Source organism: Oryzias latipes, chromosome 9 (genome assembly GCF_002234675.1).
Source record: "Oryzias latipes chromosome 9, ASM223467v1".
In the NCBI taxonomy this organism is placed as follows: Eukaryota; Metazoa; Chordata; class Actinopteri; order Beloniformes; family Adrianichthyidae; genus Oryzias; species Oryzias latipes.
The window spans coordinates 4,598,391-4,622,302 of NC_019867.2; positions in this window are offsets into that span (position 1 = coordinate 4,598,391).

The window sequence follows — 23,912 nt, forward strand, 5'->3', positions numbered from 1 at the left end:
CATAGAAACGATGACTCTGATTATAACCAGACCACTGACATCATCTGGCTCCATATCACACACAAAAAAAGGTGACTGAATTGACTTTATTTGGTTGTAACTGGAAGGAAGCCGTTTTCTACGGATGACGTCATGACCCGCTCGATCCAGTCCTCCCCTTCGACCGTTGAAAACTCAGTGGGACTTTGTCCGGACCAAAAATTGAAACTACAACTTTATGCTTTCAGAACCAAAGCAGGCCCAAAGTGGCTCGTAGTTTTGTAAGATATATATTGTAAAGCGCATGTATGGCTTAAATTGCACAAACCTGAACCTTCTCCACACAAAATCTTTGCATATGAGAAAGTTGTTTGAGCATAATCTTTTATGTTTGTTTCGTTTTAAAAAAATGTATGCGTGAGTAAGGTTTTTGCTTTTTCAAATTCAAAAAGAGAGATCTTGGTTTACTGTAGAAATAAAAAAAACTGTCTAATTCTGTTTGCTGCCTTTTCATGAAATCAGTACTAGAAAACATAAAGTTTGCTCTTTAGTTGTAGACTCTTGTTGCAAAAGGTTAAAAAAAACAGACGATTTCTTCACATTGAGTAGACCCATTAGGCCAAAGACTTTTGGGGCTGGTTTGTGCTGTGAGAACACTTTTAATCTGTAAAACTAAAATTTAAAAGGGAAGGTAGCTGAAGTAACTAAAGTTGATTTAATAGGCTGAAAACCAGAACAGGATAATCTCAAACAGAACGGGTGAACGGGTACTGGCTCCAGCAACCCTTCAATCAGGATGATGCTGGTGTGAAAAAAAGAATTAAATATTGGAAGGAAAAAATCTGAGAGCGTTTAAACCAACTACAACGGGGAGGAGGAGTGATTCATTTCATACAAGTGGGGAAACATGTTCCTTCAGACACACTAAACAGACTTTAAAATATCTATCCTTAACTTGGACTTTGTTGGACAAATAAATTGCTTGTCTGCAGCATTGGGACAGAAATCCATCAAACTGTTTGAAAAGTAAAAACTTTATCTGTGGTCTTTATTAAAAAAATCTTTTTTTGTTTTGTTTTTTTGCAGTAAAGAGTAACAATTACCTACTTGTTTTAGCACTTAAATTGTTGATTATTATTAATTCACTGTAAATGCAAGCTTTGATGCCCTTTAAAAACCACTAAATAATAAGTTTTAGGAATCAGCTGCACACTTGTCTTACATTTTTCCTCACATATGGTGTCAGAGGTCTCATTTCTCAGCATCATTGCTGGCTAACAAACATGAGAGAACGTGTTATCCCCTTATGCAAAATCAGGTTAACACACAACACTGCAGGGACACAGAGATCAAGCTCCTAGCATAGCAGAGTTCAAATCCAACTCAAGATGTTGGCGATGATTACAAGCTGAGGAACATCACTGAAGGAAGGTGTTCAAATGAAGCAGAGATAGTTTGCAGCTGTGGACAAAAAAAGAGCAGGCGGTTATGGGAAAAGCAGCAGCAGCAGGAGGAGGAAAATCAAGCACCGGATGTAAAACAGGAGAAAGGCAAACACACTCGATAACCAAAGTCTTTCACCTGTGAAATAATAAATGATTTGCGGGCTTATCGTTTCTCTCCCTCCATCTTGCCTTTCCTTCGGCTCTTTTCTTAACAAAGTGCCCGCAGGAGGCAAAGGAGCGTCACTTAACTCACTTTGCAGCGGAGCGGGTTAAGGTGATGGTTCAGACTAATCATGCATTTTGTGGAACACGCACCAAATTTGGAATGAATGCACCGTAGGATCCCCTCTTTCAGAAAATCCTGTTTGTCACAAGAAAAAATGGCAGCCATTTGTAAAGATGGCAGCTACACACCCCAGTGTTTCCAAAATGTTAAATGTATATTTGTGCCAGTTACAACAACATGGGCTTTTATTACATAAAGTACAGTCTTTTAACTTGGGGGGCAACATAATACGGTTATGTGTACATTATAAATATATTGTATGCATTAAAATCTTGGCTTTTTGCTTTTAATCCAAAAAGAGGCTCCATTCGAAATGTGGTGCTTCTACAACAAAATGAACGATTATTTTATTTAGGTGTGTCCAATATTTACGTTCATGACATACAGATATTTTAGCGCATTGTTTTCTTAATCGCATTAATATAATTTTCGCATCACATGGCCGCTTCTGTGAAGTCTGTTCATTTCTGATAATGCACACCTTGAAGGCCATTATTATGCTTTTATTTCCCCCCTCCCCCAAAAAAATATTAAATCCATCATTAGTACTTTAATCTTATGTTCATGAGTTTTAATCGTTTTTCCCAAAAAGCTGAATTTTCAAGACGCGGTACGAGGCGTTGTCATACAGAGTATTCAACAACCACCTTCTGGCGCTTGTTGTGTTCAGCTATTGTTATAGCACTTGACGCCACTAGGCGGAGCAAAGAGCAAGAGTTACGACTGAGGAAGGTAGAGAAGAAGTGAGTGTGGAGATAAGCTGCTGCATGTTGTAGTGAGTTGAAGCTGAAAATAAAGTCCAGAAACAAGATCCGTTTTGTGGATGATTTCTGCCGCCGCTCTTCTAAACACAAGTTTTACGAAGCATCATCTCAGATTCACCTCTCAATGCTTGATTTTGATTAAGTCAAAAATCTAAAATCTTTCTGAAAGACTGAAATGTATCGACATGTGTTGCAATTATGGTATTAATAAGTCAATTGTTTTGGATTACTCAGAAAAATGCTTTTTAATGTGCTAAATTTGTGGTAGAAAAATAAACGCATTAGTAGTGTAAAAGTAAAGGTTGGAAGTCTGTTGAACAAAAAATAAAAACTTTATGAAGCCGCTTTTTTGGTTGTATTTTGATCTTTTTCCGTGCCCCAATATTACAAATTTAAATAAAAACACCTAAAAGTTTTAAAACAAAAATGAAGATGGACCCTGAAAGCAACTTTGTGATGAAATCAGCGGTCTGTTTATTTCATATTCAGGCTGAATCTCTTCCAGGTTGTCCGATATTATTTTAACCCATAACTACCCAAACAAGTCAAAATCAATGGAAAAAAAAAAAGTTTTTACTTTCTAATTGGGGGAGTAATGCAAACCATGTTTTTAATGTTTTCTAAATGTGCTCCACTGTTTGGTTGAGCAGGCAGTTAAAGGGTTAAAAATCACATACTGAAGAAAACTCAAATCGATTTGGAGTGCAGAGACTGAACTTCCTGTGGCTAGACATCTGCAGTGTTTCCGTATTCATGTTCTGCTCATGGAGTATGAAGTAAATTACTTACAAGAAAATCCTGGGCCACAAGGAAGAGCCGATGACCCGACGCATCCTGCCTCATCTGTCAAACATGAAGGTGCTTATTCAGGTAGGGCTTGGGCATGTATGCCTGCCAACCTAACAGGGGACGCTGACATTTATTGATGGTTTCATCGCTGTCGGAAGAATACAGAGGTTTACAAGAGTTCAGATTCAGCCAAATGCATCAAATTTAATTGGGGAACATTTTATCTTCCTGAATGCCGGAGGCTGTCGTCCAAAAAACACTTTCTTGCTTTTCATCTATCACAGACTGACACCTGTTGAGGCTTTTCATCACATTTTCACTATTTATTCACGTTGTGTAATTTACTGGGGTGGATTGCGATCTACATCATTGTGTTGAAAGATGATGACAAAAACTGTCTTGAAACGAGATTGGAGAAGTTTTTGTTCTTTTTAACCTCAAGAAGCTTTAATATTTAACATTGACACCAGCTTAAACTATTAGCAGTTAAAGACAAACATGAGGTAAATGAAGTTTTTTTTTAATACAAAACTTAGCAAAGGAGGCCCTTTTAGTCCTTGTAATTGTGGGAAAATGCACATTTTTGTAAATGTACTAAGAAATTCCACGCAGTAACCGATGCATTCTTATGAAAATGATGTAGAAAGTCTAGTCACTGCCTCGCCTAAGCGTGCTTGACAGCTACATGTATTTATTTCAAATACAAGCCAAGCAGCAAGTTTCTAATACTGTTCAGGTTTTTATTCCTATGAAGTTTTTCTTTTTTCTTTTTTCTTTTTTCAAGGTTGTTGATTTAATTAGCAAATGTCAAGAAGTGAGAAATCAGTATTATTGTCAAAATCTGTGTTTTTCTGTGGAAAAACTTATTTTTTTTATTTTAATTCCAGGATCACCTATTCCTCTACATGCATCGCAATAGTTTTATGTTGACAGATTTGGATCAGAAAAAGAAAAGATTGTTTCACATTAGTCACAAATAACCAATTAAATGTTTAGTTTTGATAGTTCTAAAGCTTTTTTCCATGCCAGATTGTTGAATTAGCAAAAAATAAGGGGTAAAAACTAAGTATTTTGTCAAATTTACTGTTTTCCACAGAAACATTTTTTTTTTGGGGGGGGGGGGGGGGGGGTATTTAATGCATTTTCTCAGATTTTTAAGTTACCAGATTTAGACAAGAAACACTATCATAAAAATAACATTTTAGTCGTAGGCTCCGTTTTACTATTAAATATTTTGCTCCCAGAATTATTAAATATCTAAAACTAAGGTTTGTTGCATTACATTGTGTGTGTGTGTGTGTGTGTGTGTGGAGCAACATTGAATTTCAGGGACCTTGCAAACAAAAATGCCATAAAATACAACTGCAAATTATACAAATAGAAACTGTAGATATTGCTCTAAATTGTTGACATTATTTTTAATAGCTTTTTTATTGTATTCAGAAAGGAAATCCACAAATATAAGAGAAATGGGAATTAAAGTGAAATGCATGCCACGGAAATGCCACAGAAAATGTAGGATAAATGAGGTGATTGAGAAAACATTTGTGCTGAAAGCACAAAAAAAATCATGCAAAGTTTACAAATATTTTTTTAGATAATCTCTCACAGTGGGCGTGCACCTACGATGAAAATTAAATGGCAACTTCTAAATGGGAGAACTTGCAAAATCCCAGGGTGTTCAAATACTTGTTTGCCTCACTGTGTGTATATAAGAGCTGTAGCAACCAAAGGCTAAGCGTTAACATCAACCACAGATGGTTCTAAGATCTTGCTGAAAGAGGCTGAGTGTGGTGCAAAAACAAAAGCTAGACACTGAACTACATGTTCAGATAGTTGATATTGTTTTTGTATTTCAAATCAATACATGTATCGCCAAATGAAATATCGTGATACTTAATAAAACTTTTATTTATTTATTTTTTTCATAAACCCCTAATTGAAGCGTGTTTTTGCCATAAGGCTGAAACAGGGGGCAGAACAATCGTGGGACATGGCAGGGCTTTATACCATCTGTCAACAAAACCGTTCTGGAGAATCCAGAACCAAGAATGGGGAAATTTTCACTTGCAAATGTCATTTGCCTTCTCCTCCATTAAATCATGAAGCAAGATGTCTTTTTCTTTCATTTTTATCTGGGTTAATCAGAGAAAAATGTAATTTTACAGTACATGCTAAATGTCTTTTTTTTTCTCTTTTGCTGTTTAAATCTAGTAAAGATCCTGTCAAACATGATTATTCAACTATTTTATTGCTCCATTAATGGATTTTAATTTTGCACAAGCAAAATGCAAACATTTGACGACTTCTTAAGCTGATTGAAGATCAATAGTGGAATTGAGCCATCAAGCTACATGCAGAATTGCTAGATTTTCATTTCCTTATTTTAGTTTAAACAATATTTTACAGTTAAAAATGTACAAGTACTGCTTTGGAGTTTCATCAACATCAATCTGTTAAGATGTTGAGTACAAAAAGTGTCTTTCTCCTCTTTTATGACAGGATTTTCTCCTCTCTCTGACACTCGTGCTGTTTATTTCAATATTAATCCACATAAACCATCACAGAGAGAATGAGGTGTGATTGTTGGAGTAATCCACCAGGATCCTTAATGGGCAGAAGTGAAAAAGAGCAGAGGATTAGGGGGCTGTGACGGCTAATATACTCCATAATTAGCCTGTTAACAGCTTCTGCGATGGTAGGATTAACCAAGTCTGAGCTGAAAACTTGACAGAGGCTGCAAATGAGTGACGGCCTGCGCAGAGCGTGCTCAGAGTGAGCACTGAGAACGCCACCAAGGACAGAAAAGAGCAAACGAAAGGGGCAATGGAGTGAGAAATTGGAGAGTAAAATGAACATTTTTCTAGCTTTAGACGGGACATTTGAGGTATGAGAAACAAAGAGGAGGTGTAACTGTTCTGTGACAGAACGTTGACAAGCTTAAGCATATTTGTAGACGGCTGGAGACGTGTTTCAATCCTGGATGAGAGCTTTCACAGTCTGGACTATAGTTTTAACCATAAGCTTTCTTTGTCTTTTCATCTTCTGGAACAAAAGTTGGAATTTCAATGTTTAAATCAGATGCTGTTTGAGCAAATATGCCTTGAGAATTTACAGCCATGCTTCTTAATGACTTCATTGACACAGGATGTCAGATAATTTTTCTGCTTTTGCACATTTTGGGCTTTTTCAGATTTCTATTTCTTTTAAAATGAAATATATAAATATGATAACTTTGGAGCACTTTCAAAACTCCAGTAAGGCCCTGCAAAGCACACAGAGGAATGGAGCCTCATTCCAAATTTACAAAACTTCTTTCCCAAATGAAGTTCATTCTTCAACAGCGAGACGCAGCTCTTAGCTGTTTCTCAACCCTCACACTGTTCCATGTGGAAATAGCTACATTTTCTTTCCTCTTCCTTTCAGGATTCCTTATCTGGTTACCTGCTGTTTGGTAAGGTTTAAATTCTTCAGCCACGTTTTATTTTATTTTTTTGGTTAGCCTTCAGAAAAGATCAATGTTTTCCCTGAATCATAGCAACACAAAACCGCCTGCGTGCTGCCAGGCCCCTCCTGGTGCTTCTTATTGCACCAAGGTGAAGTTTTGAACAAACAATTCTTTATTTTACTCAAAATGTCACCTTGGTGCAGTAAGTGCGGAGCTGAACCTTTTTGTGTTTTTATCACAATGTATTCTGACCCAGCTCCTGTCGCTCTATTTGATGCTAATGTTTTGTCTTGGTTCACTTTGAAAAACGCTCCAATGCTGTTCACTCGAAAGAAAAATTTCTAAAGAATATCCTGCACTTTAACAAGTTCTTACAGATTTTTTTTTTCTTTATGTTACACAATAAAATGTTAAAAAGCCATCAAGGGTTTAAATATTTTCAATTCTTATGTCCAGGACAGCAAATGTATCTAGTTATCTACTGTGGGGGTTTTATTTTGAATTTTTTTGAGTTGTGTCTCTTTCATACCCGAAGATTTCCTGCATTTTTTGAGTTCAAGTCTTTCAGGATAAATAGCTTGATCCACTCTCCTCTTTGAGGAAAAATGCTCTTTATGTACTTGTGGTGATTCTGAACGAGAGGGATCAAGGTAGAAGCGTTAGGTTACAGGGGGCTGAGGTGAAGAAGGTGCAGGAGTTTAAGTACTTGGGGTCAACAGTTCAGTGTGATGGGGATTGTGGAAAAGAGATGAAGAGGCGAGTGCAGGCAGGTTGGAGCGGTTGGAGGAAAGTGTCAGGAGTGTTGTGTGACAGAAGAGTGCCAGCAAGACTCAAAGGAAAGGTGTACAAGACAGTGGTGAGACCAGCTCTGCTCTATGGGTTAGAGACGGTAGCAGTGAGACAGAGACAAGAGGCTGAGATGGAGGTAGCAGAGATGAAGATGTTGAGGTTCTCCTTAGGAGTGACCAGGTTAGACAGGATAAGGAACGAGTACATCAGAGGGACGGCTCATGTTGCCTGTGTCAGCGACAAAGTCAGAGAAGCCAGACTGAGATGGTTTGGACATGTTCAGAGGAGGGATAGTGGATATATTGGTAGAAGGATGTTGGAGATGGAGCTGCCTGGCCGGAGGGCAAGAGGACGGCCAAAGAGGAGATATATGCATGTCTTAACAGAGGACATGAAGTTGGCTAATGTTAGGGTAGAAAATATCCATGATAGAGTGAGGTGGAAAAGGATGATTCGCTGTGGCGACCCCTGATGGGAAAAGCCGAAAGAGAAAGAAGAAGAAGATGTACTTGTGGTGATAATAAGATTATATAGATTAAATGCTTTGGTCATTTGATTGTCAAATAAACAACTTCAGACTCCTCCAGGACTCTTCCTCTTGTCCCCCATGGCACCGTCCATCAGTCCGAGATGCAATTAGGAGCTGTGAAATGTTCAATTACCAGCAGAACAATGTCTGAATACTCGGTTGTAAGTTCAATTGAGCGAAGGGCTGAAAAACATGGGCGTAACAAAAAGGAAATTCAACAGTTTTTATGGAGTATCTTGTTACTTTGACAGAGAAAAGCACAAAGGAGTTGGCGTGGATTCAGGATAAAGCATGGGGGTGTTTTCTCAGTGACACAACTGTTTGTTATCCAAAAGTCATGACATCTGTTTTGTTTGATGAGACTGATGATTATTTTAGTAGCATACATATTTTAAAATCTACTCAGAGCATCACAGTTGGCTTTGTGTCCCTCAAACCCAGCCTTTGCCAGCATGTCAGTTAAAACCTTAAACATGATTAAAAATGAAAATGAATAAAACCGTGAGCAGAATTTACCCCCACCCTTACCACCCCTTTTGATCTGCCTTTTCTGGCTGGGCAGCTACACACCCTTTACTCCCCCCTTCTGCCCATGTCACCCCGGTCCCCCAGAACACCGTTGGGGGACCTTTCCGTGTGGAGTTTACATGTTCTCCCGGTGCATGCGTGGGTTCTCTCCGGGGACTCCGGACTCCTCCCACCATCAAAAAACATGCTTTAAAGGTTAATTGGTGACTCTAAATTGTCCCTTGGTGTGAATGTGAGTGTGCGTGGGTGTGTGATTAGTGGCCCTGCAACAGCCTGGCGACCTGTCCAGGGTGTCCCCTGCGTTTCCCCGCGAGTGGCTGGGATAGGCTCCAGCAGCCTCGTGACCGCGAAAGGGACAAAACAGGTTCAGAAGATGGAAAATGATTTTTTTTTTAGCCCCATAAGAGGCTTTAGCCCTATCCATTGTTTTTTTTTTTATGATGTTTCCCACTGTTATGTCATAATTTTCTAAAGGGGTTGTTCACTGCACCCATAATTCGGGTACTGTACTGTAGGTGCTTGAACATCTGTGAGCTTTTGTTCAAATGTGCAGAAAGAAGAAAGAATAGCTAAAGTAATCTGGTCCTTGCAGTCCACTGCTATGAAACATAAAAAAGGTTCATCATTGCAGGACAGTCAGTTTCTATTGCATAAAATCATCAAATTATTCAAAGCATTATGTAGGTTGTCCGAAAGTTACATTTTTGCTTTATGTTCTTAAAATAAAGTTCCCTATTTTTTCAGCTTTTACTGTTGAAATTACTCATAAATAACTTTTTCATTAAAAGAACAAAAAGGCATGGCAGAGCCAATGATGGACGTGTCACAAAAGCATCCGCTGCTGTAAAGGTTTCCATGCTGTTACATTACTATACATTCATTCTGTCTCCTAGTACAGCCTTATCGAGCCTTTCAATGCTCACAGAGGTGTCTGGGACCTTTGTTTTGTAACTAAAGCCATACTGGTGCCAGAACCTGCCATTTTCAGCAGCCAGGAGGGTTGCTTTGAACTGGTCCTCATCCTCTGTGGACCAATTTAAAGTGTTAGCCCCCCAACGTTTCCAGTTATGGCCAGTGAGGGATGTACTAAAGTAGGGACAATAAGAGCGGAGGAGATTCAAAAGGAAAACAACCCAAGCAAGAGACAGAAACCAAAAAAGAAATGAAAGAATGAGCTTAACTCAAATGAAGCAAAAGTCAAATCACCCTACGGCTCTGTCTGCCTGCTGATGTGTGGCTGCAGCAGCGGAGGCGTGAGCGGTTCTGTGTGTGATTAACAAAGGTAACTCTTATTTTGTTTGCAGGGAAGATCTTTAAACGCACACAAAATCTTTCTGAAATAAGGCAGATACTCGGTACTTGTCAGGATTTATTAGCTTGCAGATTCATCTTAGGCAGCAATAACTTAGAGTAGTCGTTTTTCCTGTACAACTTAATCACATCAATTTGGAGAAAATGTGGCTCAATTTTCTGTTTAAAGTTTTAAGTTTATGACTATTTGCTTTCACACAGGTTTTAGGAACAACCCCCAAAAATTTATCCTACATTCACAAACATTTTAAAACTTTGATTTCTCTAGTTTTTTTTTTTTTTTTTTTTTTTTTTTAAAGCTATCTGCATGTTGGGTTTGGATAAATGTCTTTATATACAATTAAGCCAATCTTGTGCTAAGGGCTTTGTTTGCTTCAGCAAATCCCACATAATTACTCTCTCTCCACCATGCTTGGTAGTTTAGGCACTGAAGCGACACATCTTTACTTTGGTATTTTCTGCACACAGTGGTATCTTTTTGTTATACTAAACTACATCATGTCAATTTCCATAATTAAGAAAGTAGGTGCAGTAGGAAACCTCTTCAAAGCTTATTAGGCGTTTTTTTTTTACCTCTACCATTTTGGATTTGATCTCACTCGGTAAGAAGCTTTTTTTCTGGTTGTTTCTTTTTCTTATTGTAAGACTAAATGAGTTATTTGTTTACATTTCTATTTAGACACAAAAAATAAATTGCAGAAAAAATGATTAGTAATGTCTTTTAGTCACAAGTCATCATTTAATTGCTGAATATAGTAAAGTAATCCCCTGAAAATCAGCTATTTTTCTTCTCTAGATGTTATTCATGTTTTCATGGTGCAGATTATTTTTAGAATTGTTAACCCCGTATTCTCAACTACCCAAATCTTTTAGTTAACTCTGGTTGAAACCAGAGAGCAAAGTTGCATTCACAAACAATTTGTATAGAATTGGTGAGAATTCAGCATGTAAAGATTTTATTATAAAAATGCATAAATATGATTGGATGAAGTGGTTTCAATAAATAGCGGTGTGGGTTTTCCTCAACTGTAGGTAGAGAGGTGTGGCATTTGTTCTGGAAACAATGCCAGGAAGATAGGGAATGACACAAAACATCAAAAAAGGTTTAAGAATGATGGGACCTAAAGACGCATTTAGGAGCCCTAATTACACAAATGGCTAATACTCAGAAGAAAAACCAATGGAAGCACTTTGGTTTGAGTCATCTGTTTAGCATAGAGCAAAGATCTTCTGCCCTGGAACTATTTTGTTTATAGATAGATATGGACAATTACAAATTTAAATGCAGATTTAGAGGCTCTTATTGTTAAAATAATTCAATAAATTGTGTATTTCATTAACTGTTTTAAATTTGAATGCACAAAATGTGGCATCTATTTATGCAAAAAAGGCGAGAAATAGAGGATTTACACGGCACTAAACTAGTCTTTTTCTCACAATTAGTGGCTACTCAATACTTGAATTCATCAGTACATCAATTGTAGCATTGTTTTCTCTCCCTGTGAGGATTGAGAGGAAGAAAAAAACCTTTTATTTAATAACATAAGTGGAATTCAGTAATGGTGACCTCACCCTCGTGTCGTCAAGGGTTTTTCCTCTGAAATGTTCACGGAAGCTTGTTGATTCACAGAATTTGATGATTCGAAGTGCTGACAAATAAAAGCTGGGATTTAAAAATGCTTGTTTTTCACATCATTGCTGTCATCAATTCATAATTTCACAGTAGCACATAGCAGATGTATTATGAAAGCAGGAGTTTTTCTCTTTCTCTGTACCCATAAGGATAAATTGATATGTTGGTGGCTATACATAAAATGTTATTATAGTGCAACAAAATGGGTGTTGGGAGGTGTATATATGTGGGCTGCACCTCGGCTGCATTAAACTAAACACACACTGCTTCCTCCTCTGAGAGCGTCAGGAGGACATTAATATTACAGTGCTGATACCAGAGCAGGTCAAAGGGTTATAAATTATATCACATGGTTTTATGGATAAAGTAAAATGGAACATTATCACAAGGCCAGTGTTAAGCTGAGCAGTCCCTCAGGAAGCATAGGCGCCCTGAACAAATTGCAGCTGACTCTTCAGTATGTATGTCTGTATCTCTGTATTTCATACAGTCCATTAGCTGACTCGCTGACACTGCCTCAGCAGGTTCCCGTTTCATTATAAAGTCCACAATGTCAAATCAGTGATCAATAATTCTCTGTGACGAACAGATAAAAAAATGTGTCTGGGTGTGTTTGTACATATATAAAAAAATTATATCTAAGCAATCTATTTGTGTCAGGCATCTTTGCCCTGATGGACCTGGAAACATCAACGGCACCCATCCGCTGAGGCCTGCTAATCTCAGAACCAAATCTAACTCGATTCTTAATCCTTAAACAACCTTTTTCTCCCAACTGAGCTAAGAACTCAAACCAAGCTGAAGGTTTGGCAAGACCATGACCCATGCCAGGGGTGCTCATTACGTCGGTCGCAAAAGATGTGATGGTAGATCGCAGGCCATTAAATGATAAACAAATAATATATATGCATTTCTTTTATTCTGTCAGCAAATAATCATCCTCACTGTGAAGTTTGTCACTTGACGTAGAGAACGACAAATTGAACATCCTTTGAGACAAATGTCACGGCACACGCATGTTTAACTACGCTGAGTGCACATTCTGGCTGCCATTCTATGTCAGCCCCGCTACACACCAGGTATCTGGTGGAGGGCTACTCCAGCCCGCAAAAACATTTATTGAAGCTCGGGCTGGCCGGCGTGCATCCTGTATTGGAATCTAGACGGAGGCGCCCCATTTGACCCAGCCGTCCTGACACAGCACCTGCTGCCGGGTCTGCAGCTCCTGCGCTGAGTGCGCTCTGTCGCTGCTGCACTGCCCAGCCAGGCCCGCAACCATAGACCATAGAACGAGTGGGTTCTTATATTGTGACAGAGATGAGTGAAAAACAGCCCCTTCCAGGAAGAGTCTGAGCTGCCGGCACCGCCCCCAGGCTTTAAACACAATCCACTTTCTCCACAGAGCTAGTGGTGATCGGCAAAATGCTTTTCATTTAAGATGCACAATATGCACATACATCTTTGTAAAAGGTTGGACGTTGTTTGTTTTAATGGGCAAAGGGCAGACACGCTGCCGAGGCCGCCTCTAGATTGACGACATAAAATGAGCGGCACCCACAAGGAGTTAAAGGCAGTGCCTTTAGAGAGAGTCGTCTTAGTTCCGGGTAGCAATATGAACTACAAAAATGGCTCATATTTAAAAAAAGTTTGTTCTTTAGTGTTCCAAAAGTAATATATGATGATATATAGGTATAGTTTACTCTGAAAGGCTTAAGAAAAGCATAAAATAGGCTCTTTAAGTAAAATCTGTCTCACTTTGTTGGAAAAACAAGCCCACAACTGGTTATTTGATAAACTAACCAGTATTTCTCTCAAGTTGATTTACCTTCTAGTCACACTTCGATGTGGAAGTCGGTGGAACGGTTGGGTGAAAAACTGGGAGCCTTTGCGTATTATGAGTTAAAACATGCAGTGAACCCAAACATTTGCCCTTCTTGGTCATTTAAACTCGTTTGTATTTTTGCCTCTACTTTCATATTCTAACACAAACTACAGTTGTTGTTTTTTTATATATTTGGGCACAAGTATATTGAAAAAGCTAGATGTAACTGTTTCTAGTTGTTTTTATGTTTTAAGTAAGTGTTAATGTCCGACGAATGATGCAATATCACTTTTTAACGCGGCCATCAACCCGCTAATACTATGGTCACTTAAAAAAGAAATAAATAGTAACCCGTTTTTAGTCCTTAATTCTTGTTTTTTTCCAATTTGGATTGCTTTTCTCACAAAAAGCGAACTATTTGCGGCGCCACACCACGTAACAAATAGTTCGCGCCGCACCACCGCTGCAGTCAAGATTTGTCGATGTAAAGGGATATATATATGCTGCTTTTTCCGTTGGGTTGAATAAAGCATCGGTTCAGAGAGAAAATTCACCTCTTACCACTTGTTTTTGTCCAAAGGATGAAGCAAAAGGTTGTTTTAAAGAAGTGATACAAAACATTTAAGATAGGTGACTGGAACTTCATTTTTCACCATGCGGTTATCCTGTGGTATATCACTTTTTAATGCACACCTAGCAGCCAATCAGAATCGAGTATTCACCTGGACCTTGGTATAATACAGCTTGGGTGGAAAATGAATGTGGCGGACCACTTCACTATAAAGAGTATCTGCCTCCACTTATAGTAATGTGACTCATTTATTGATCTGCTGATTAATGCTTTCTTGACTTCCATGGCTTTTTCCCCATTTTTTTCTCCCAGTTTTTTACTTCTAAGCTTTTTATTTTCTAGAGATGTACAATCCACTGTCATATTCTGTTAATCTTTTCACCATTCTTTTCCTCATTTCACCACTTGCTGCTCATTCTGCACAGTCAAAAAACTCTGAAGTCAGGATTTTCTTTATTCCTTGAAGGGACCAGAGTGTCCTATCTCGTTGTCTCCCTGACACAATAAAATATTATGGTGCAAGGATCGAAAGCTCTCGCTCCCTCGAGCAGCAGAGCGTAAATCTTCCTGCCTCACAGCTACCCAAACATGCACCCTGATTGCCGTGTGTAAAATGCCAATGCTTTTCTTTTCCCGAGCTAATAAGGATGCACTGTTACTAAATGGACTATAAATGGAAGTGAACCTTGAACCTTTAAAAGGTGGTACAAAGGAGAGATAGTTGCAGGGAAGTCTCTTGTAAATCCGGTCAGTGATTGCTTATCTCACACACCCAGCACCACCTCCATCCACGTCCCGCCATCCATTTCTCCAGCCTTAGCACGGAAAGGGGTGTAAATTGCTTTGGTTTTATGAAGTTGGAACAAAGTTACAGCATACTTAGAAATATGTGGGTGTAAAAATTAAAGAAGGACAGTTTTGGGATGTGAGGAGAAGAAATGCAGTGAGTAAGGCACAAAATAACAAGTCCCTGCCTGGATTCAATGAAACAATTCTCTATTGAAGACCCACTCCAATTGATATACTGGTTTGGCGTTTTTAACATGTTTGTGTAGCATTTTTCGGTAACACTTTATATTAAGATTCCTTAACAAGCTTTGTTAACACATTAACAAGCATTATAAATGAATTTATAGGGTGTTAGTAAGACATTTATTAGTACAATAAGTCTAATAAGGTTTATTAAATTATTTAGTTAACACATTTACAAGCATTATTATTAGGATGTTTTCAAGATGCTAATGATGCATTTACTGATATTATAGGTGCCTAACAAATGTGTCAGTGTTAATAAGCTTAATAGGATTTATTAACAACCTTTGTTAACAAATTAAGAAGTATTATTATTGTTTGGGGCTCTAGTAAGACATTTATTAGCATTATAGATGCCTGACACAAGCCTAAGTGTTCATAAGCTTAATAAGTTTTATTAACTAACTTAACAAATTAATAGGCTTTATTAATGTGTCAGATGCTAGTAAGATATTTATTAGCATTATAAATGTCTTGCAAATATCTGAAAGTGATAATAAGATTTATTAACATCTAAAGTCAGACCATTGTCTTCTGAATCCGTATTTCTAAACTGCTTATAAGCTTTACAAATGTATTTATTAACTTTGTTAATAGTTTATTAATTGTTTTGCAGCACCTCATCTAAAGTGTGGACGTATTTTACCACAAACAACCACAAAGCATAAAGATTGTAAAAATAACTTTATGACGTTAAAACAGACTAAACATACACAAATCGTTCTGTAAAAGATATATAATAATTTAATTCAGACAAATAAAAAATATTAAAAAACATATAGACTGGTGTTGGATGACTCTAGCATCATAACTAGTTATAGGATAAAGTATTAGCATCTATCCTGAGTGAAAAATTCATTGCAAATCCCATCACCAGGAGACAGTTCTCTGCATTCAATGCCAACTGCATTCAACCACTGTTGCCTTGCTTCAAAGTCCACAAGAAAGTTGCACAAGCCAGTGATTTTTGAAGAACGAAGACAATAAACCTACAGGAGCCATGCTAAAGCTAACACGCTAACGACCGACCGGTGCAGAATCAAAGATGGGCGGGGCTTTTTTCGTCACCTGTGTGAAAGCAAAGTCTAAGAGGCCATTCAATTGGCTGAAAGTGAGCATGCCTGTTTTGCTGATGAGTTTGATTGACAGATTCATTAGCCAATGGTGACATTAGTTAACCTGCCCATCTTTGATTCCTTTCAGAATCAAAGATGGGCAGGTTAGCGTGTTAGCTTTAGCATGGCTCCTGTAGGTTTATTGTCTTCGTTCTTCAAAAATGACTGTCTTTTGCAACTTTCTTGTGGACTTTGAAGCAAGGCAACAGTGGTTGAATGCAGTTGGCATTGAATGCCGAGAATTGTCTCCTGGTGATGGGATTTGCAATGAATGTTTCACTCAGGATAGATTCTAATACTTTATCCTTATTAGCTATGATGCTAGTCATCCAACACCAGTATATATGTTTTTAAAAAAAATTTGTTTGTCTGAAATAAATTATTATATCTTTTACAGAACGATTTGTGTATGTTTAGTCTGTTTTAATGTCATAAAGTTCTTTTTACAATCTTTATGCTTTGTGGTTGTTTGTGGTAAAATACGTCCACACTTTAGATGAGGTGCTGCAAAACAATTAATAAACTATTAACAAAGTTAATTAATACATTTGTAAAGCTTATAAGCAGTTTAGTAATATGGATTTAGAAGACAATGGTCTGACTTTAGATGTTAATAAATCTTATTAACACTTTCAGGTATTTGCAAGACATCTATAATGCTAATAATTATCTTACTAGCATCTGACACATTAATAAAGCCTATTAATTTGTTAAGTTAGTTAATAAAACTTATTAAGCTTATGAACACTTAGGCTTGTGTCAGGCATCTATAATGCTAATAAATATCTTACTAGAACCCCAAACAATAATAATACTTCTTAATTTGTTAACAAAGGTTGTTAATAAATCTTATTAAGCTTATTAACACTGACACATTTGTTAGGCACCTATAATATCAGTAAATGCATAATTAGCATCTTGAAAACATCCTAATAATAATGCTTGTAAATGTGTTAACTAAGTAATTTAATAAACCTTATTAGACTTATTGTACTAATAAATGTCTTACTAACACCCTATAAATTCATTTATGATGCTTGTTAATGTGTTAACAAAGCTTGTTAAGGAATCTTAATATAAAGTGTTACCCATTTTTCTCATGATGGAGGAATGTTGGAAAAGAAAACGAAGCTCAGATTTGCATTTCTAAGTATTCCTTCACTCAAATCATTGTAAATCAGGAGCAGACGAAAAAAATAACGTTGTGAAGTAGATGCTACAGTTGGTGGGCCACCGACTCCCTGCTCTACTATATTACGATTACAGACAGCAGATCCATGCATGTCTTCGTGTTCCTCATCTGAGCTGGCATCTGGCTCTAAACCGTTCGGCTGAAGAGCTCCAATATCAATTTTGTTATACTGGTAATTTTCTTGAATAGAAGTTATAAAAACCCCGAAGAAAATTCAAAAGCAGCCACCTCCTTGCATTCAAAACTGCACAAGCACATCTGAAAAAAGTGATTAGAAAAAAAAATTAATGAAACTATTAAAAACAACTAAAGGTAACCAAAAAGCCCCAGCCCCAGGCCCTGACTCGAGCCTGGGGCTGGGGCGGGGGGATGCTCAGGACTCCTGGGTGGTGGTGGGCCGCCTGACTGGGGCTTGGGGTGCCCCCCCTCACTGGGCCCCCTGGGTGCGGTGGGGTGGCTGCTACACGGGTTGGGCGGGGGCTTGCACTCTCTACCCGCTGCGGCCCTGCTCTCTGGCGTTGGGGGCCGCTGTGGCCCTGCCCGGGGTGACGGATTTGGTTGCCCGGCGAGCGGTCTTTCTCTATCTGCTGTACTGTGCTGGTGTTGGGGGGGGTCCGGCTGCCGCTGCTGCTGCGTTGGGTGGTGGTGGGGGGGCGGCTGCATTCTCTCCGTCTTTTTACATTCCATCATCCACCCTAGAAGAACATAAACACTCACTCGAGCACAGGTGCTATCACGCCTTTGCACAAACAGTTTGTCTGACTGAATGAAATGTTTCACATGTGTTGTCTGAATGCATAAGTAGGCGTGTGTGAATGTTAGTGGTAGTATGTCCAGGTAAACTTGTTTGTGTGTGAACACTTATGGAGCCAACAGGTGTGTTTGTACATTTGGGTGTGAGTGTGGACAGGCCCCGCCCATTTTAAATTTTTCATACATCTTTACCTGTCAGTTGTGATTATAAAGCTCCAGCAACTTGTTGCTTTCTGACGCTTCATGATCTTACCCTCACTACTATGATCACCCCTCAACCCCCCCCCTTATCGATCATCCCTCTCTCCTCTTTCCTCCTTTTCTTTTCCGTCCAGTCCAACAAAAAATATTTACAAATATAATTAAGACGAATTAAGTTTAGCTCAAATTACAAAAGGGGTTTATTTAAATATACATCTGGTGTATCATAAGATACATAATCCCTGTTGTAAAAGTAAAATATTTCCAACACAAAAGGCTTTCAGGCCTCATTTGTTTGCTTAGTTGTTGGACAGGACAAGTAAAAAGAAAAAAAAAAGAATTATTAATTATATATAAAATAAATCAATAAAAACTTTCAAAAATAAAAACTTAATGATTAATTTTGATTTTATGTTGCAGTTGTAAGGGACTGTAAGCTAGCAGGAGCGCAGATGATGGGAAATGGAGTCAGGCTTGCTCTGATAAATTTATAAGGAACTCCTATTGCTCTGCAGAGACTATGTCGTAGAAGACAAGTTTTTTTTTTTACTTGTCCTGTCCAACAGCTCAAGCAGATCAGAGCTGAGTGCCTCTTGTATTGTGCACCCCAAGGTGCACCGGTCATATACCCAATGCCTCGACCGCTCGAGACCTACGCCGGCGCCCAGATGAGAAGCACCCCCCCGCCCGGGAGTCCTGAGCCCCCACCCGCCCCTAACCCCAGAGGCAGGCCGCCACAGTCCATGGTCAGCCCACACTGCACACCCGTGCAACCTGCCCGCCAGCCCCACTGAGGTCAAGAGGGGGGAAATCGGCAGAAACCGACCACCCTAGTGGGAAGGCGGATACAGACCAGCGGAGGCCCCAGATGGGGCCAGGGGACGGTGAGCCTGAAGACCAGGCTCTATTTGCTGTAGGAGTGTATTTATGTATGTTGATGCTTAGTGTGTGGTGTATGTTCTAGGAGGGGTGCAATAAAATGAATAAATAAAAGTTTTTAATTGTTAAATTTTGGCTTAAAAACAGCAACTGAATAACTAAAAGACCACTAGGAATATTTTTATAATAAATCCAAAGATGATTAGATTGGGACTTAAGTGTCACATTGATATTACAAAATGTACATCATTTTCTAACGTCCCAAATAGTTTACTTTTAATAATCTCCACTATGGTAGGTATTAAAAAAATTGTGTCTGCAGCGATCCAACTAGCTTCCATCAAATCAGGAATCCAAGATGGAAGATTATTGCAAAGAAATACATTTTGTGATCAGCTTATCAAAATAATGCCACGGCAAAATACTTGTCACTCCCAAAGCTACTTTAAGCAAAGGAAACATGGCTTAGAACTTTCTGGGGGACAGATTCGAGATAAAAACCAGGTGCAAAGGTGCTAAAGGGGAAAAACTGTGAGAAGAAAGTGATGGATTGGGGAAAAAAAAGTTGGGAGTCAAAGATATAAAGGTAGGGAGGAGAAATCGGGGGAAAGTTAAAGTGAGTGAAAGGAAGACGAATTAGCGAGGAGGAAACATTTACATCTATTCTCCATAAATCGTGCAATGACTCCTGAGGGCGTTTTCAACATGCAAACCTGCTGACTGACAGCTTAATGATTGGCACTTAGAGAGGAGCAGAGATGCGTAAGGCCCAGAGATGGATGGATTGATGTGAAAGAGGAGGACAATGAGAGGGGGAACAGGCTGGAGATGCTAAAGGATGGAGATGTCTCAGGATGAATGAAGTAAATGGATGCGTCAGGGAGCAGATGAATGTGTGGATGAGTGAATGAAATGACGGGGAGCTTGAAAAACAGAATCTGGAGGTGCAGTTAGGTTTTACCCTTTAATTAATTCAAACGTCTGGGTTTAATTACACTTAAAAAGGAAGATTACATGTGACTTGATGAGAACATGTTTATCTCTACATAACGTGCTCTGCATGTTCCCATTTCTCTTAATTTGATCCTTTTTTTTTCATTCTGGTAACTTTTTGATTTGTTTTGTTGCCATTTAAATAAAGTTTTAGGAGTTCAAAAGCCGAGTGAGATGACTGACACATCTGTGGGAGCCATTTAGGTCACTAAAAGGGAAGCCGGTTTGCACTGGTTTGACATGAGAGATTAATCAGTCAAATTAAAAACTTCAACTGATTTGATTGTGAGAGCATGAACCAATTGGTTAAGTGAAAAAACTAGAAACATCCGTGAAATCAACCAGCAAAATGACATTTTAGGTTTTCAGTTGCAACTTTTAAAAGAAGCAAAGGGAACTATTGAAATGTTTTAGAGGCATGACTGCCATGACTGTCATGTTCATCCAGACCTGTTTCATTCCTTAAATAGTTTATTATTACATTGAACTATTCAAATTAAAATCTGATTTTCTTTCATTGATTTTCAGGAAGTTGGTATTTAGCATTATTTCTGTTCGTTTGTTTCAGTGACCATTGCCTTTGTGTTTGTACATTCACATGGTCAGATATTGTTTGAATCAGATGATGATTGAATGAAGAGTTTGGTGCCTGCAACTGCCTGATTAGTGCACCAGTATTTCCAGTCAAATTAATTATCTTTATATATTATTTTAAGCAAAAACAATTTAGCCAGACTCAACATGCACTATGCGCCTGTACTGTATGACCACTGAAATGGACCGTTTTACTTTATGGAAGTACACAAAAAATGTTTGGAGTGAGAAAAACACGCACATACACACTCATACACAAGCATGCAGACTATTTGAATGAAATGATGAAACGAAGCCACTAGGGAAACTCAAATAGATCAATTCATGTAATGAATGGCCCAACAAGCTGCTGCTTTGTGTGTGTTTGTGTTGAGGTCCAGCACACTTTCATAAATATTGAAGAGTTTTCTTAATGCTGGAATTATGGCTCTGACTCACAATGGCAGAGCTTTGTCCTTTTGACTCTTTGTTAAAAGAAGTTGGACTTCTCTCCATCTAATCTGCTAATATTGTGCTTTAGTGGCCGACCCAACTTACTAACTAGAATAAAAGATAGAAGTGGAAACAACTAGAAATACAAGTTTTATTACGAGGACAGTGGATTGGTGTGCATTAACTCCATCCATCTATCACCTTCAGAAGCAGCTGAATTCCTTTTGGGGCCACTGGGTTGGTGGTGCCCATCCCAGCAACTATTGGGGTAAGGTGGGATACGCCCTGGAGAGGTTGCCACTCTGCATGGCCACATACGTAGGGACACAGAAAGGTCCCAGCCAGGATTTGAACCGTGGCCTTCTTGCTGTGGGGCAAATGCGCTACTCCACCATGCAGCCCACACACTTTAAATTGAACCCACTGCTTTTCGTGGGGAAGCGTGAAGGGAAAAAGGGAGGGGTGTCGTGGTTGACTGGATAAGACACGCACACCCAAACATAGCTGTGAATACTGTAAATGTAAATGTGAAGGATGTGTTTGGGTCTAATTTCTCCAGATACTCCCATGTGATGCTCATTCTGATGAAAACTGTAAAAAAAAAAAAAAAACAACAACTTTGCAGTTGTATCCATTTTCCATCACTGGACTGTTCCCCGCTGCTCTGTTATTGCAGCTACTTTAAAAATGAAGCAGAGGACTTTTTACTTTTTTATTGCATGCTGGTTGAAATGCTGCTCCAACCCCAGAAGGAATAACTGGATAAAAAAAAATAAAAAAAATCGTTTTCCTCTCAGTGGAGCAGCAGGAAGTTTCATGATGTTGTTTGATAACTACATGAGTTAAAGTGACAGCTCACAACAATTTTTGAATTATTTATGAAATAAAGCCTTTCTTTACACGCTGTGTTAGTGACTACATGAATCGAGACCCATCCAGAGGCAGTTCATGAGTAAATTGTCTTTTAAGTGCATTTTGCTTTATCATAACCCACTTATGTCTAAGAAAATGTTGAAGATTTCTGATGTGGAAAAAGACAGAACAGCTTTGGTTCAATATGTGCAACATCTTGGAAAGTCCCATTTTTGTCTTTAATCTGTCTCATTGTTTCTTGTGAGCACAAATAACCAGTACTATTGATTTTTTTCATTTTCTTTTTTTTTTTTTTTTTTTACTATTTTTTTTAATCGACCAAAGATGTGTGATAATGATTACTGAAATTATGCAAAAGTGTTTCCTGATCTGCAAATTCTGTACTTGATCTCCAAAGTGTAGCATAATTACATTACATGACGTGTGATTCAGGGGTATTTTTTACTGAAATCATGAAAGATCAATCACGTTGCTTGGGGGAAAAAAAAATCAGCATTTAATCTAATCGGAACCGGATGATGACGACTTTGCAAAATGCTTCCCACTACTTTTCAAGTAATAAGTCAAACTCTACTTGACTTTAGTTAATATTCATATTTAATTAACACCTAAGTGTGTATTGTGTGTATCAAAAAACAAATTTTAATCAGTGCATGTCATTATTTCTGTAATGAGTTTTATAAATCGCTGTGATCTTTTATTTTTTTTGTCTAAAAACAATGTTTGAAATGATAAATAAATCAAATCAAATCAAACTTCTACGTCGTAGACGGGCTTCATTAGATGGAATAAAATCAAAGGTTACTTTTTAAGTTTGTATTGAGTTGACTGGTGTGACTGCAGTGGGGAATTTGTTTTTGTTTTTTTTACTTTAGACTTCTTTTTTTATACACCACATTATGATTATGACCAGCACACAATAACTTCCTAAGTTGAATGCTAAGATGTGGCTGCCTCAAGATTTGAACATTTCCTTCTACTTTACTCCTGTCTGTTCACATGAGTTTGTATTTTTATCATTTATTTTTTTGACACAACTTGTTCTTTTTCAAGTGTGTTTCTTGCTCAAACATCAAAAGTTTCTGTCATCTCAGGAAACTTGTGGATTAATTTGCTCTGCTTTATAACTCTACAAGCAGGCACTGCCTAATACCGGGAGCATTTCTAAATCTATTTCCTAAGATGTTAGTCAAGCATGATAACATGCTCGCCTCTGTATGCATGCTGGGTCACTCATCACCACTCATACTTGAGGCAACCATCACATTTTTTTGCCAATATTGCTTTCGGACTACATGAAAGTATCTACTTAGTGTTAAATGTGTTGTGCGTGTGCTTTTTTGTGCACAACTGCCAAGTGTGATGTTAGCATTGCTCGTACATCTGAAGCTGTGGCTGATTTCCAATTATGTCTTACATCTCTAATACACACCCTGCAATCAAACTTCAGAAATCTTTGAGAGTTCAACTCCAGTTCAACTTGCATTCCGCCAATAAACTGACCAAAGTTTAAGTTTGAAATGCAAGGCCTCATAAAAAGCCAGGGTGAACTTCTTATTTTCTGCTGCTGAAAAAGTGGCAATAAGCCTGTATTGATTTCCCAGCATCCTCCTGTGGTTTAGCCCCAGTCAAATTAATGGAGAAATTACTTTTTACTTTTTCATTTCCCTCGAAGTCCAACTTGTTCTTTTTCCATTTTTGTCACTTCTCACACCTCTCCGCACTTGTTTACTTAGGGTTTTACTTCAGGGTCAATACTACATGTTGTACAAATGGAAACCAGAGAGCTCAGTCCTCTCCTGGAGAATTCTGCATGCTCATGCAGTGATCTTTTTATAGAGATGAATAGAAAGAGTGTAAAGGTACTCTTGAAAGAGGTTACCCTTTCCGCACCTTGTTGAGCACATAAACATTCTTCAGTGCATTTTGTGGCAGAGCAGAGTGATTTTTTCTT